This window comes from Stigmatopora nigra, unplaced genomic scaffold (assembly GCF_051989575.1).
Source record: "Stigmatopora nigra isolate UIUO_SnigA unplaced genomic scaffold, RoL_Snig_1.1 HiC_scaffold_81, whole genome shotgun sequence".
Classification (NCBI taxonomy): Eukaryota; Metazoa; Chordata; class Actinopteri; order Syngnathiformes; family Syngnathidae; genus Stigmatopora; species Stigmatopora nigra.
The window spans coordinates 35,001-46,696 of NW_027551654.1; positions in this window are offsets into that span (position 1 = coordinate 35,001).

An 11,696-nucleotide genomic window follows, 5' to 3' on the forward strand; every position below is an offset into this window, starting at 1 on the left:
TGTAAGCGCTAGCATACCTCGTTCACGCACTAGAGAAGATTTTGTCTTTTGGCCCTTGGATGAAACCCGCAAAGCCGGAGAGACCCCACGCACGAGGCGCGGCCCTCCGAAGGCGAGTCGACCTGAGCCTATCGGTCAGCACACCATTTTTGTTTCGGGCAGGTGAACACCCTTACACCATTTATAGGCTGGTGCCGACCCCCTAGCTCACAGTTTGTGTCTTCGCTCCTCATTTTTCTCTTTCCATGCAACGTCCTTTGTCATAAAGGTATCTCCGGTACATGGTTTTTCTACGTCCATACCGCCCTGTCTTTGGCATGGACGCAGACACCATTTTTGGGCTGGTGCCGACCCCCTAGCTCACAGACCTGTGTTCGTGTCTTCAGTCCTCTTTCTCTTTCCATGTACCGGTTCTTGATTAAAATGATTTTTCGGTTGCATGTCCGCCCCTTTGCCCGGTTCTTCCAACTTGCATGGAAGAGATATGACCATACCGCCGGGACTTTGGTATGGAAATGCCTGGTTCTTCCGTAGAAGAGTTTTCTATGTTCTGGCTCCAGGACTTTGCCAAGAACACTCACGACGGTCTGCGGCGCCTGGTTCTTCCGTAGAAGAGTTTTATATGTACATGCTCCAGGACTTTTGCATGTACACACCATTTTTAGGCTGGTGCCGACCCCCTAGCTCACAGTTTGTGTCTTCGCTCCTCATTTTCTCTTTCCATGCACCGTCCTTTGTCATAAAGGTATCTCCGGTACATGGTTTTTCTACGTCCATACCGCCCTGTCTTTGGCATGGACGCAGACACCATTTTTGGGCAGGTGCCGACCCCCTAGCTCACAGACCTGTGTTCGTGTCTTCAGACCTTATTTTCTCTTTCCATGTACCGGTTCTTGATTAAAATGATTTTTCGGTTGCATGTCCGCCCCTTTGCCCGGTTCTTCCAACTTGCATGGAAGAGATATGACCATACCGCCGGGACTTTGGTATGGAAATGCCTGGTTCTTCCGTAGAAGAGTTTTCTATGTTCTGGCTCCAGGTCTTTGCCAAGAACACTCACGACGGTCTCCGGCGCCTGGTTCTTCCGTAGAAGAGTTTTATATGTACATGCTCCAGGACTTTTGCACGTACACTCACGACTTTTTGCCACTGGCCCGGTTCTTCCAACTTTTGTGGAAGATTTTTGGATGTCCATACCACCAGGCATATGTCATGGACATCCACGAATTCTCTCTAGTGTGGATCTCTGGAGCTCTGGAGCTTCGGTCCTCCGGCCCTCTGGATCTTTTGCCTGGTTCTTCCGTAGAAGAGTTTTCTATGTTCTGGCTCCAGGTCTTTGCCAAGAACACTCACGACGGTCTCCGGCGCCTGGTTCTTCCGTAGAAGAGTTTTATATGTACATGCTCCAGGACTTTTGCACGTACACTCACGACTTTCTGCCACTGGCCCGGTTCTTCCAACTTTTGTGGAAGATTTTTGGATGTCCATACCACCAGGCATATGTCATGGACATCCACGAATTCTCTCTGGTGTGGATCTCTGGAGCTCTGGAGCTTCGGTCCTCCGGCCCTCTGGATCTTTTGCCTGGTTCTTCCGTAGAAGAGTTTTCTATGTTCTGGCTCCAGGTCTTTGCCAAGAACACTCACGACGGTCTCCGGCGCCTGGTTCTTCCGTAGAAGAGTTTTATATGTACATGCTCCAGGACTTTTGCACGTACACTCACGACTTTTTGCCACTGGCCCGGTTCTTCCAACTTTTGTGGAAGATTTTTGGATGTCCATACCACCAGGCATATGTCATGGACATCCACGAATTCTCTCTGGTGTGGATCTCTGGAGCTCTGGAGCTTCGGTCCTCCGGCCCTCTGGATCTTTTGCCTGGTTCTTCCGTAGAAGAGTTTTCTATGTTCTGGCTCCAGGTCTTTGCCAAGAACACTCACGACGGTCTCCGGCGCCTGGTTCTTCCGTAGAAGAGTTTTATATGTACATGCTCCAGGACTTTTGCACGTACACTCACGACTTTTTGCCACTGGCCCGGTTCTTCCAACTTTTGTGGAAGATTTTTGGATGTCCATACCACCAGGCATATGTCATGGACATCCACGAATTCTCTCTGGTGTGGATCTCTGGAGCTCTGGAGCTTCGGTCCTCCGGCCCTCTGGATCTTTTGCCTGGTTCTTCCGTAGAAGAGTTTTCTATGTTCTGGCTCCAGGTCTTTGCCAAGAACACTCACGACGGTCTGCCCTCGCCTGGTTCTTCCAACTTCCGTGGAAGATTTTTGGATGTCCATACCACCAGGCATAAGTCATGGACACCCTGAGTCTCGTTCATGTGTGGATCTCTGGAGCTCTGGAGCTTCGGTCCTCCGGCCCTCTGGATCTTTTGCCTGGTTCTTCCTTAGAAGAGTTTTATATGTTCTGGCTCCAGGACTTTGCCAAGAACACTCACGACGGTCTGCCCTCGCCTGGTTCTTCCAACTTCCGTGGAAGATTTTTGGATGTCCATACCACCAGGCATAAGTCATGGACACCCACGAATTCTCTCTAGTGTGGATCTCTGGAGCTCTGGAGCTTCGGTCCTCCGGCCCTCTGGATCTTTTGCCTGGTTCTTCCGTAGAAGAGTTTTCTATGTTCTGGCTCCAGGACTTTGCCAAGAACACTCACGACGGTCTGCCCTCGCCTGGTTCTTCCAACTTCCGTGGAAGATTTTTGGATGTCCATACCACCAGGCATAAGTCATGGACACCCTGAGTCTCGTTCGTGTGTGGATCTCTGGAGCTCTGGAGCTCCCGGACACTCCTGGATCTATGGAGCTCCGGTCCTCCGGCCCTCTGGATCTCTGGAGCTCTGGAGCTCTGGAGGTCAGGCCCAAACCTCCAGGATTTTGGAAGGGCCTTTTTCATATTGCCAAGCCGAGTGTGACACCTTTTTCGGCCTGTTTCAGTCCCTCAGGACGGTCTCTCTGGTTCTTTTCACTCCCGAAAATTTTTCTAAGTCCAGCCACACTTAGAAAAAATTCGCTTCAATTCGGGAGAACCAGGGGGACAAGGGGCATTGCAAAAGTACTGTGCCCGAATGTGAGCTCCTTCCGTCGGCCTACTGGGGAGAGAGGGGTCGGTCTTAGGCCTGGAGCTCACATTCAAAATTTTCCTCTCCCTATAATCTTGCCGAAGGCTTTTTGCAGACCACCGGAAATTGCGGGAGTAGGCAAATCATATCCTAGGGGTATTGGTAGACCCAAATCACATGCCTTGGTAGACCCAAATGAGAAGCCCTGGTAGACCTAAAAAATCGAAAAAACGACTATGTCCGACAGGACTTAGTCGTTTTTTCAGAAATTTTCTGAAAAAACGACTAAGTCCTGTCGGACATAGTCATTTTTTCACACTTTTTCGGACTTAGAAAATTTTTTGGACTTAGAAAATTTTTGAGAAGCTCAAAAAAACGACTAAGTCCCGTTGGACATAGTCATTTTTTCAGACTTTTTCTCAAAAAAATGACAGAGTCCTGTCGGACATAGTCATTTTTTCACACTTTTTCCAAAAAAATGACAGAGTCCGTTTTTTTGGACTTAGAATTTTTTTTGGACTTAGAAAATTTTTGAGAACCAGGGCTTTTCACCGGGACTTTTGCCAGTTTGTATCCGAAGGCAGCGCTCCTTCGGACACTTTTCCTGTGACACACCGCTGTTGGACATAGTCATTTTTTCAGACATTTTTGAGAACCAGGATTTTCACCGGGACATTGTCCCATTTCTATCCGAAGATAGTGCATGGTCGGACACTTTTCCTCTCAGCCCCCGCTGAAAGACATAGTCATTTTTCCAAGATTTTTGGACTTAGAATTTTTTTTGGACTTAGAAAATTTTTGAGAACCAGAGCTTTTCACCGGGACATCTGCCCGTTTGTGTCCGAAGGCAGCGCTCCTTCGGACACTTTTCCTGTGACACACCGCTGTTGGACATAGTCATTTTTTCAGACATTTTTGAGAACCAGGATTTTCACCGGGACATTGTCCCATTTGTATCCGAAGGCAGCGCTCCTTCGGATACTTTTTCTCTCAGCCCCCGCTGAAAGACATAGTCGTTTTTTCCAAGATTTTTGGACTTAGAATTTTTTTTGGACTTAGAAAATTTTTTGGACTTAGAAAATTTTTGAGAACCAGAGCTTTTCACCGGGACATCTGCCCGTTTGTGTCCGAAGGCAGCGCTCCTTCGGACACTTTTCCTGTGACACACCGCTGTTGGACATAGTCATTTTTTCAGACATTTTTGAGAACCAGGATTTTCACCGGGACATTGTCCCATTTGTATCCGAAGGCAGCGCTCCTTCGGATACTTTTTCTCTCAGCCCCCGCTGAAAGACATAGTCGTTTTTTCCAAGATTTTTGGACTTAGAATTTTTTTTGGACTTAGAATTTTTTTCGGACTTAGAAAATTTTTGAGAACCAGAGCTTTTCACCGGGACATCTGCCCGTTTGTGTCCGAAGGCAGCGCTCCTTCGGACACTTTTCCTTTGAACCACCGCTGTTGGACATAGTCATTTTTTCAGACATTTTTGAGAACCAGGATTTTCACCGGGACATCTGCCCGTTTGTATCCGAAGGCAGCGCTCCTTCGGATACTTTTTCTCTCAGCCCCCGCTGAAAGACATAGTCGTTTTTTCCAAGATTTTTGGACTTAGAATTTTTTTTGGACTTAGAAAATTTTTTGGACTTAGAAAATTTTTGAGAACCAGAGCTTTTCACCGGGACATCTGCCCGTTTGTGTCCGAAGGCAGCGCTCCTTCGGACACTTTTCCTTTGACACACCGCTGTTGGACATAGTCATTTTTTTGCCATTTTTTTGAGAACCAGGATTTTCACCGGGACATTGTCCCATTTCTATCCGAAGATAGTGCATGGTCGGACACTTTTCCTCTCAGCCCCCGCTGAAAGACATAGTCATTTTTCCAAGATTTTTGGACTTAGAATTTTTTTTGGACTTAGAAAATTTTTGAGAACCAGAGCTTTTCACCGGGACATCTGCCCGTTTGTGTCCGAAGGCAGCGCTCCTTCGGACACTTTTCCTTTGACACACCGCTGTTGGACATAGTCATTTTTTTGCCATTTTTGAGAACCAGGATTTTCACCGGGACATCTGCCCGTTTGTATCCGAAGGCAGCGCTCCTTCGGATACTTTTTCTCTCAGCCCCCGCTGAAAGACATAGTCGTTTTTTCCAAGATTTTTGGACTTAGAATTTTTTTTGGACTTAGAAAAATTTTCGGACTTAGAAAATTTTTGAGAACCAGAGCTTTTCACCGGGACATCTGCCCGTTTGTATCCGAAGACCTCGCTTCTTCGGACACTTTTCCATTGACACACCGCTGTTGGACATAGTCATTTTTTCAGACATTTTTCGAAGAACCAGGATTTTTCACCGGGACATTGTCCCGTTTGTATCCGAAGGCAGCGCTCCTTCGGATACTTTTTCTCTCAGCCCCCGCTGAAAGACATAGTCGTTTTTTCCAAGATTTTTGGACTTAGAATTTTTTTTGGACTTAGAAAAATTTTCGGACTTAGAAAATTTTTGAGAACCAGGAAATTGTCTGGCTCCCTGGAGCTCCGGCCCTCGTGGTTCTCTGGAGCTCCAGCTTTCCTGGTTCTCTGGAGCTCCAGCCCTCCTGGCTCTATGGAGCTCCGGTCCTCCGGCCCTCTGGATCTCTGGAGCTCCGGTAGTCCGGAGCTCCGGCCCTCTGGATCTCTGGATCTCTGGAGCTCCGGTACTCCGGAGCTCCGGCCCTCATGGATCTCTGGAGCTCCGGTACTCCGGAGCTCCGGCCCTCATGGATCTCTGGAGCTCTTGCCCTCCGGAGCTCCGGTCCTCTTGGATCTCTGGTTCTATGGAGCTCCGGTCCTCCGGCCCTCCGGAGCTCCGGTCCTCCGGCCCACTGGATCTCTGGAGCTCCGGCCTTCCAAAAAAATTCTAAGTCCAAAAGTTGGACTTAGAAAAATTTTTGGACTTAGAAAAATTTTCGGACTTAGAAAATTTTTGAGAACCAGGATTTTCACCGGGACATTTGCCCGTTTGTATCCGAAGGCAGCGCTCCTTCGGACACTTTTTCTCTCAGCCCCCGCTGAAAGACATAGCCATTTTTTCGCCCTTTTTTTTCCAAATATTTTCACTTTGAAAAATTCATTAAAATTCAACCGAACCACCTAGGACCGGGGCACTTCGTGAGAAGGATGCCCGAATGTGAGCCTTTTGGATCCCATACCGGCAGAGGACAGGCTCGGCCCGACGCCTGGAGCTCACATTCAAATTTTTCCTCTCCCTATATACTTGCCGAAGGCTTTTTGCAGACCACCGGAAATTGCAGGAGTGGGTGATTTATATGGGTCATGTCTTTCGATCCTTTTCTCCTTCAATGTACCGGTTCTATGGAGCTTCCCTGGAATATGGTTAAAATTGCAGCTCCGAGCTCCATATATTTTTCGAGTTATGGAGCTTTTTGTCGAAAAAGTTGAAAAATTTTCTAAGTCCAAAAAATTTTCTAAGTCCAAAAGTTGGACTTAGAAAATTTTTTGGACTTAGAAAAATTTTGAGAACCAGGAAAGCTCCGGAGCTCCGGGGCTCCGGGGCTCCGGGGCTCCGGGGCTCCGGAGCTCCGGAGCTCCGGAGCTCCGGTCCTCTGGAGCTCCGGAGCTCCGGAGCTCTGGAGCTCCGGAGCTCCGGAGCTCCGGTCCTCTGGAGCTCCGGGGCTCCGGGGCTCCGGTTCTCTGGAGCCCCGGAGCTCCGGTCCTCTGGAGCTCCGGAGCTCCGGAGCTCCGGTCCTCTGGAGCTCCGGAGCTCCGGTCCTCTGGAGCTCCGGAGCTCCGGTCCTCTGGAGCTCCGGAGCTCCGGAGCTCCGGTCCTCTGGAGCTCCGGAGCTCCGAAAATTTTCTAAGTCCAAAAGTTGGACTTAGAAAATTTTTTGGACTTAGAAAATTTTTGAGAACCAGGAAAGCTCCGGGGCTCCGGGGCTCCGGGGCTCTGGAGCTCCGGGGCTCCGGGGCTCTGGAGCTCCGGAGCTCCGGTCCTCTGGAGCTCCGGTTCTCTGGAGCTCCGGAGCTCCGGAGCTCCGGAGCTCCGGTCCTCTGGAGCTCCGGGGCTCCGGTTCTCTGGAGCTCTGGAGCTCTGGAGCTCCGGAGCTCCGGAGCTCCGGGGCTCCGGTTCTCTGGAGCTCCGGAGCTCCGGAGCTCCGGTCCTCTGGAGCTCCGGAGCTCCGGAGCTCCGGAGCTCCGGTCCTCTGGAGCTCCGGAGCTCCGGAGCTCCGGAGCTCCGAAAATTTTCTAAGTCCAAAAGTTGGACTTAGAAAAATTTTTGAGAACCAGGAAAGCTCCGGAGCTCCGGTCCTCTGGAGCTCCGGAGCTCCGGAGCTCTGGGGCTCCGGAGCTCTGGGGCTCCGGAGCTCCGGTTCTCTGGAGCTCTGGAGCTCCGGAGCTCCGGTCCCCTGGAGCTCCGGAGCTCCGGTTCTCCGGAGCTCCGGTTCTACTGGTTGTCCGGAGCTCCGGAGCACCGGAGCTCCGGTCCTCTGGAGCTCCGAAAATTTTCTAAGTCCAAAAGTTGGACTTAGAAAAATTTTTGGACTTAGAAAAATTTTTGAGAACCAGGAAAGCTCCGGAGCTCCGGAGCTCCGGAGCTCCGGAGCTCCGGTCCTCTGGAGCTCTGGAGCTCCGGAGCTCCGGAGCTCCGGTCCTCTGGAGCTCCGGTCCTCTGGAGCTCCGGAGCTCCGGAGCTCCGGAGCTCCGGTCCTCTGGAGCTCCGGAGCTCCGGAGCTCCGGCCCTCTGGAGCTCTGGAGCTCCGGAGCTCCGAAAATTTTCTAAGTCCAAAAGTTGGACTTAGAAAAATTTTTGGACTTAGAAAAATTTTTGAGAACCAGGAAAGCTCCGGAGCTCCGGTCCTCTGGAGCTCCGGTCCTCTGGAGCTCCGGAGCTCCGGAGCTCCGGAGCTCCGGTCCTCTGGAGCTCCGGAGCTCCGGAGCTCCGGAGCTCTGGAGCTCCGGAGCTCTGGAGCTCCGGAGCTCTGGAGCTCCGGAGCTCCGAAAATTTTCTAAGTCCAAAAGTTGGACTTAGAAAAATTTTTGGACTTAGAAAAATTTTTGAGAACCAGGAAAGCTCCGGAGCTCCGGAGCTCCGGAGCTCCGGAGCTCCGGTCCTCTGGAGCTCCGGAGCTCCGGAGCTCCGGTCCTCTGGAGCTCCGGAGCTCCGGAGCTCCGGAGCTCCGGAGCTCCGGTCCTCTGGAGCTCCGGAGCTCCGGAGCTCCGGCCCTCTGGAGCTCTGGAGCTCCGGAGCTCCGGAGCTCCGAAAATTTTCTAAGTCCAAAAGTTGGACTTAGAAAAATTTTTGGACTTAGAAAAATTTTTGAGAACCAGGAAAGCTCCGGGGCTCCGGAGCTCCGGTCCTCTGGAGCTCCGGAGCTCCGGAGCTCCGGTTCTCCGGAGCTCTGGAGCTCCGGTCCTCTGGAGCTCCGGAGCTCCGGGGCTCTGGAGCTCCGGAGCTCCGGAGCTCCGGTCCTCTGGAGCTCCGGAGCTCCGAAAATTTTCTAAGTCCAAAAGTTGGACTTAGAAAAATTTTTGAGAACCAGGAAAGCTCCGGAGCTCCGGAGCTCCGGTCCTCTGGAGCTCCGGAGCTCTGGGGCTCCGGAGCTCTGGGGCTCCGGAGCTCCGGAGCTCCGGTCCTCTGGAGCTCCGGAGCTCCGGTTCTCTGGAGCTCTGGAGCTCCGGAGCTCCGGTCCTCTGGCGCTCCGGAGCTCCGGAGCTCCGGTTCTCTGGAGCTCCGGAGCTCCGGAGCTCCGGCCCTCTGGAGCTCCGAAAATTTTCTAAGTCCAAAAGTTGGACTTAGAAAAATTTTTGGACTTAGAAAAATTTTCGGACTTAGAAAATTTTTGAGAACCAGGATTTTCACCGGGACATTTGCCCGTTTGTATCCGAAGGCAGCGCTCCTTCGGACACTTTTTCTCTCAGCCCCCGCTGAAAGACATAGCCATTTTTTCGCCCATTTTTTTTCAAAGTTTTTCACTTTGAAAAATTCATTAAAATTCAACCGAACCACCTAGGACCGGGGCACTTCGTGAGAAGGATGCCCGAATGTGAACCTTTTGGATCCCATACCGGCAGAGGACAGGCTCGGCCCGACGCCTGGAGCTCACATTCAAATTTTTCCTCTCCCTATATACTTGCCGAAGGCTTTTTGCAGACCACCGGAAATTGCAGGAGTGGGTGATTTATATGGGTCATGTCTTTCGATCCTTTTCTCCTTCCACGTACCGGTTCTATGGAGCTTCCCTGGAATATGGTTAAAATTGCAGCTCCGAGCTCCATATATTTTTCGAGTTATGGAGCTTTTTGTCGAAAAAGTTGAAAAATTTTCTAAGTCCAAAAAATTTTCTAAGTCCAAAAGTTGGACTTAGAAATTTTTTTGGACTTAGAAAATTTTTGAGAACCAGGAAAGCTCCGGAGCTCCGGAGCTCCGGTCCTCTGGAGCTCCGGAGCTCCGGTTCTCTGGAGCTCCGGAGCTCCGGTCCTCTGGAGCTCCGGGGCTCTGGAGCTCCGGAGCTCCGGTCCCCTGGAGCTCCGGAGCTCCGGTTCTCTGGAGCTCCGGAGCTCCGGTTCTCTGGAGCTCCGGAGCTCCGGTCCTCTGGAGCTCCGGAGCTCCGGAGCTCCGGTCCTCTGGAGCTCCGGAGCTCCGGAGCTCCGGTTCTCTGGAGCTCCGGAGCTCCGGTTCTCTGGAGCTCCGGAGCTCCGGTCCTCTGGAGCTCCGGAGCTCCGGAGCTCCGGTTCTCTGGAGCTCCGGAGCTCCGGTTCTACTGGTTGTCCGGAGCTCCGGAGCTCCGGAGCTCCGGAGCTCTGGAGCTCCGGAGCTCCGGAGCTCTGGAGCTCCGGAGCTCCGAAACTCCGGTCCCCTGGAGCTCCGGTCCTCTGGAGCTCCGGTTGTCCGGAGCTCCGGAGCTCCGGAGCTCCGGTTCTCTGGGGCTCCGGAGCTCCGGAGCTCTGGAGCTCTGGAGCCCTGGAGCTCCGGTCCCCTGGAGCTCCGGAGCTCCGGAGCTCCGGTCCCCTGGAGCTCCGGAGCTCCGGTCCTCTGGAGCTCCGGAACTCCGGAGCTCCGGTCCCCTGGAGCTCCGGAGCTCCGGTCCTCTGGAGCTCCGGAGCCCCGGAGCTCCGGTCCCCTGGAGCTCCGGAGCTCCGGAGCTCTGGAGCTCCGGAGCTCTGGAGCTCCGGAGCTCTGGAGCTCCGGAGCTCCGGTCCCCTGGAGCTCCGGAGCTCCGGAGCTCTGGAGCTCTGGAGCCCTGGCGCTCCGGAGCTCTGGAGCTCTGGAGCTCCGGAGCTCCGGTCCTCTGGAGCTCCGGAGCTCCGGAGCTCCGGTCCCCTGGAGCTCCGGTCCTCTGGAGCTCCGGAACTCCGGAGCTCCGGTCCCCTGGAGCTCCGGAGCTCCGGTCCTCTGGAGCTCCGGAGCTCCGGAGCTCTGGAGCTCCGGAGCTCCGGAGCTCCGGAGCTCCGGTCCCCTGGAGCTCCGGAGCTCCGGTTCTCTGGAGCTCCGGAGCTCCGGAGCTCCGGAGCTCTGGAGCTCTGGAGCCCTGGAGCTCCGGAGCTCCGGAGCTCCGGTCCCCTGGAGCTCCGGAGCTCCGGAGCTCTGGAGCTCCGGTCCCCTGGAGCTCTGGAGCTCCGGAGCTCCGGAGCTCTGGAGCTCCGGAGCTCTGGAGCTCCGGAGCTCCGGAGCTCCGGTCCCCTGGAGCTCCGGAGCTCCGGAGCTCCGGTCCCCTGGAGCTCTGGAGCTCCGGAGCTCCGGAGCTCCGGAGCTCCGGCCCCCTGGAGCTCCGGAGCTCCGGAGCTCCGGCCCCCTGGAGCTCCGGAGCTCCGGAGCTCCGGAGCTCCGGAGCTCCGGCCCTCCGGTTCTACTGGTTGTCCGGAGCTCCGGCCCCCCCTGGATCTATGGAGCTCCAGCCCTCCAAAAAAATTCAAAGTCCAACATTTGGACTTAGAAAATTTTCAGATTCCAATATTTTCCCCTCCCTATATACTTGCCGAAGGCTTTCTCCAGACCTCCGGCAAGTGCGGGAGTAGGCTAGCTCATATCCCATAGGTATTGGTAGACCCAAATGAACTGCCCTGGTAGACCTGAAAAATCGAAAAAATGACTATGTCCTTCGCGACTTAGTCATTTTTTCGACTTTTTTCCAAAAAAATGACAGAGTCCTGTCGGACATAGTCATTTTTTCACACTTTTTCCAAAAAAATGACAGAGTCCTGTCGGACATAGTCATTTTTTCACACTTTTTCCAAAAAAATGACAGAGTCCTGTCGGACATAGTCATTTTTTCACACTTTTTCCAAAAAAATGACAGAGTCCTGTCGGACATAGTCATTTTTTCACACTTTTCGGACTTAGAATATTTTTCGACTTAGAATATTTTTGACAACCAGGGAATCCTGGAGGTATGGAGCTCCGGTCCTCCTGGAGGTATGGAGCTCCGGTCCTCCTGGAGGTATGGAGCTCCGGTCCTCCTGGAGGTATGGAGCTCCGGTCCTCCTGGAGGTATGGAGCTCCGGTCCTTATGGATCTATGGAGCTCTGGTTCTCCTGGAGCTATGGAGCTCCAGCTTTTATGGAGCTTTTCACATTTCCTGGAGGTTTTTTTTCCTCCATGGAAGTCGAATTAAATACATTTTGGTGATTTCTGGA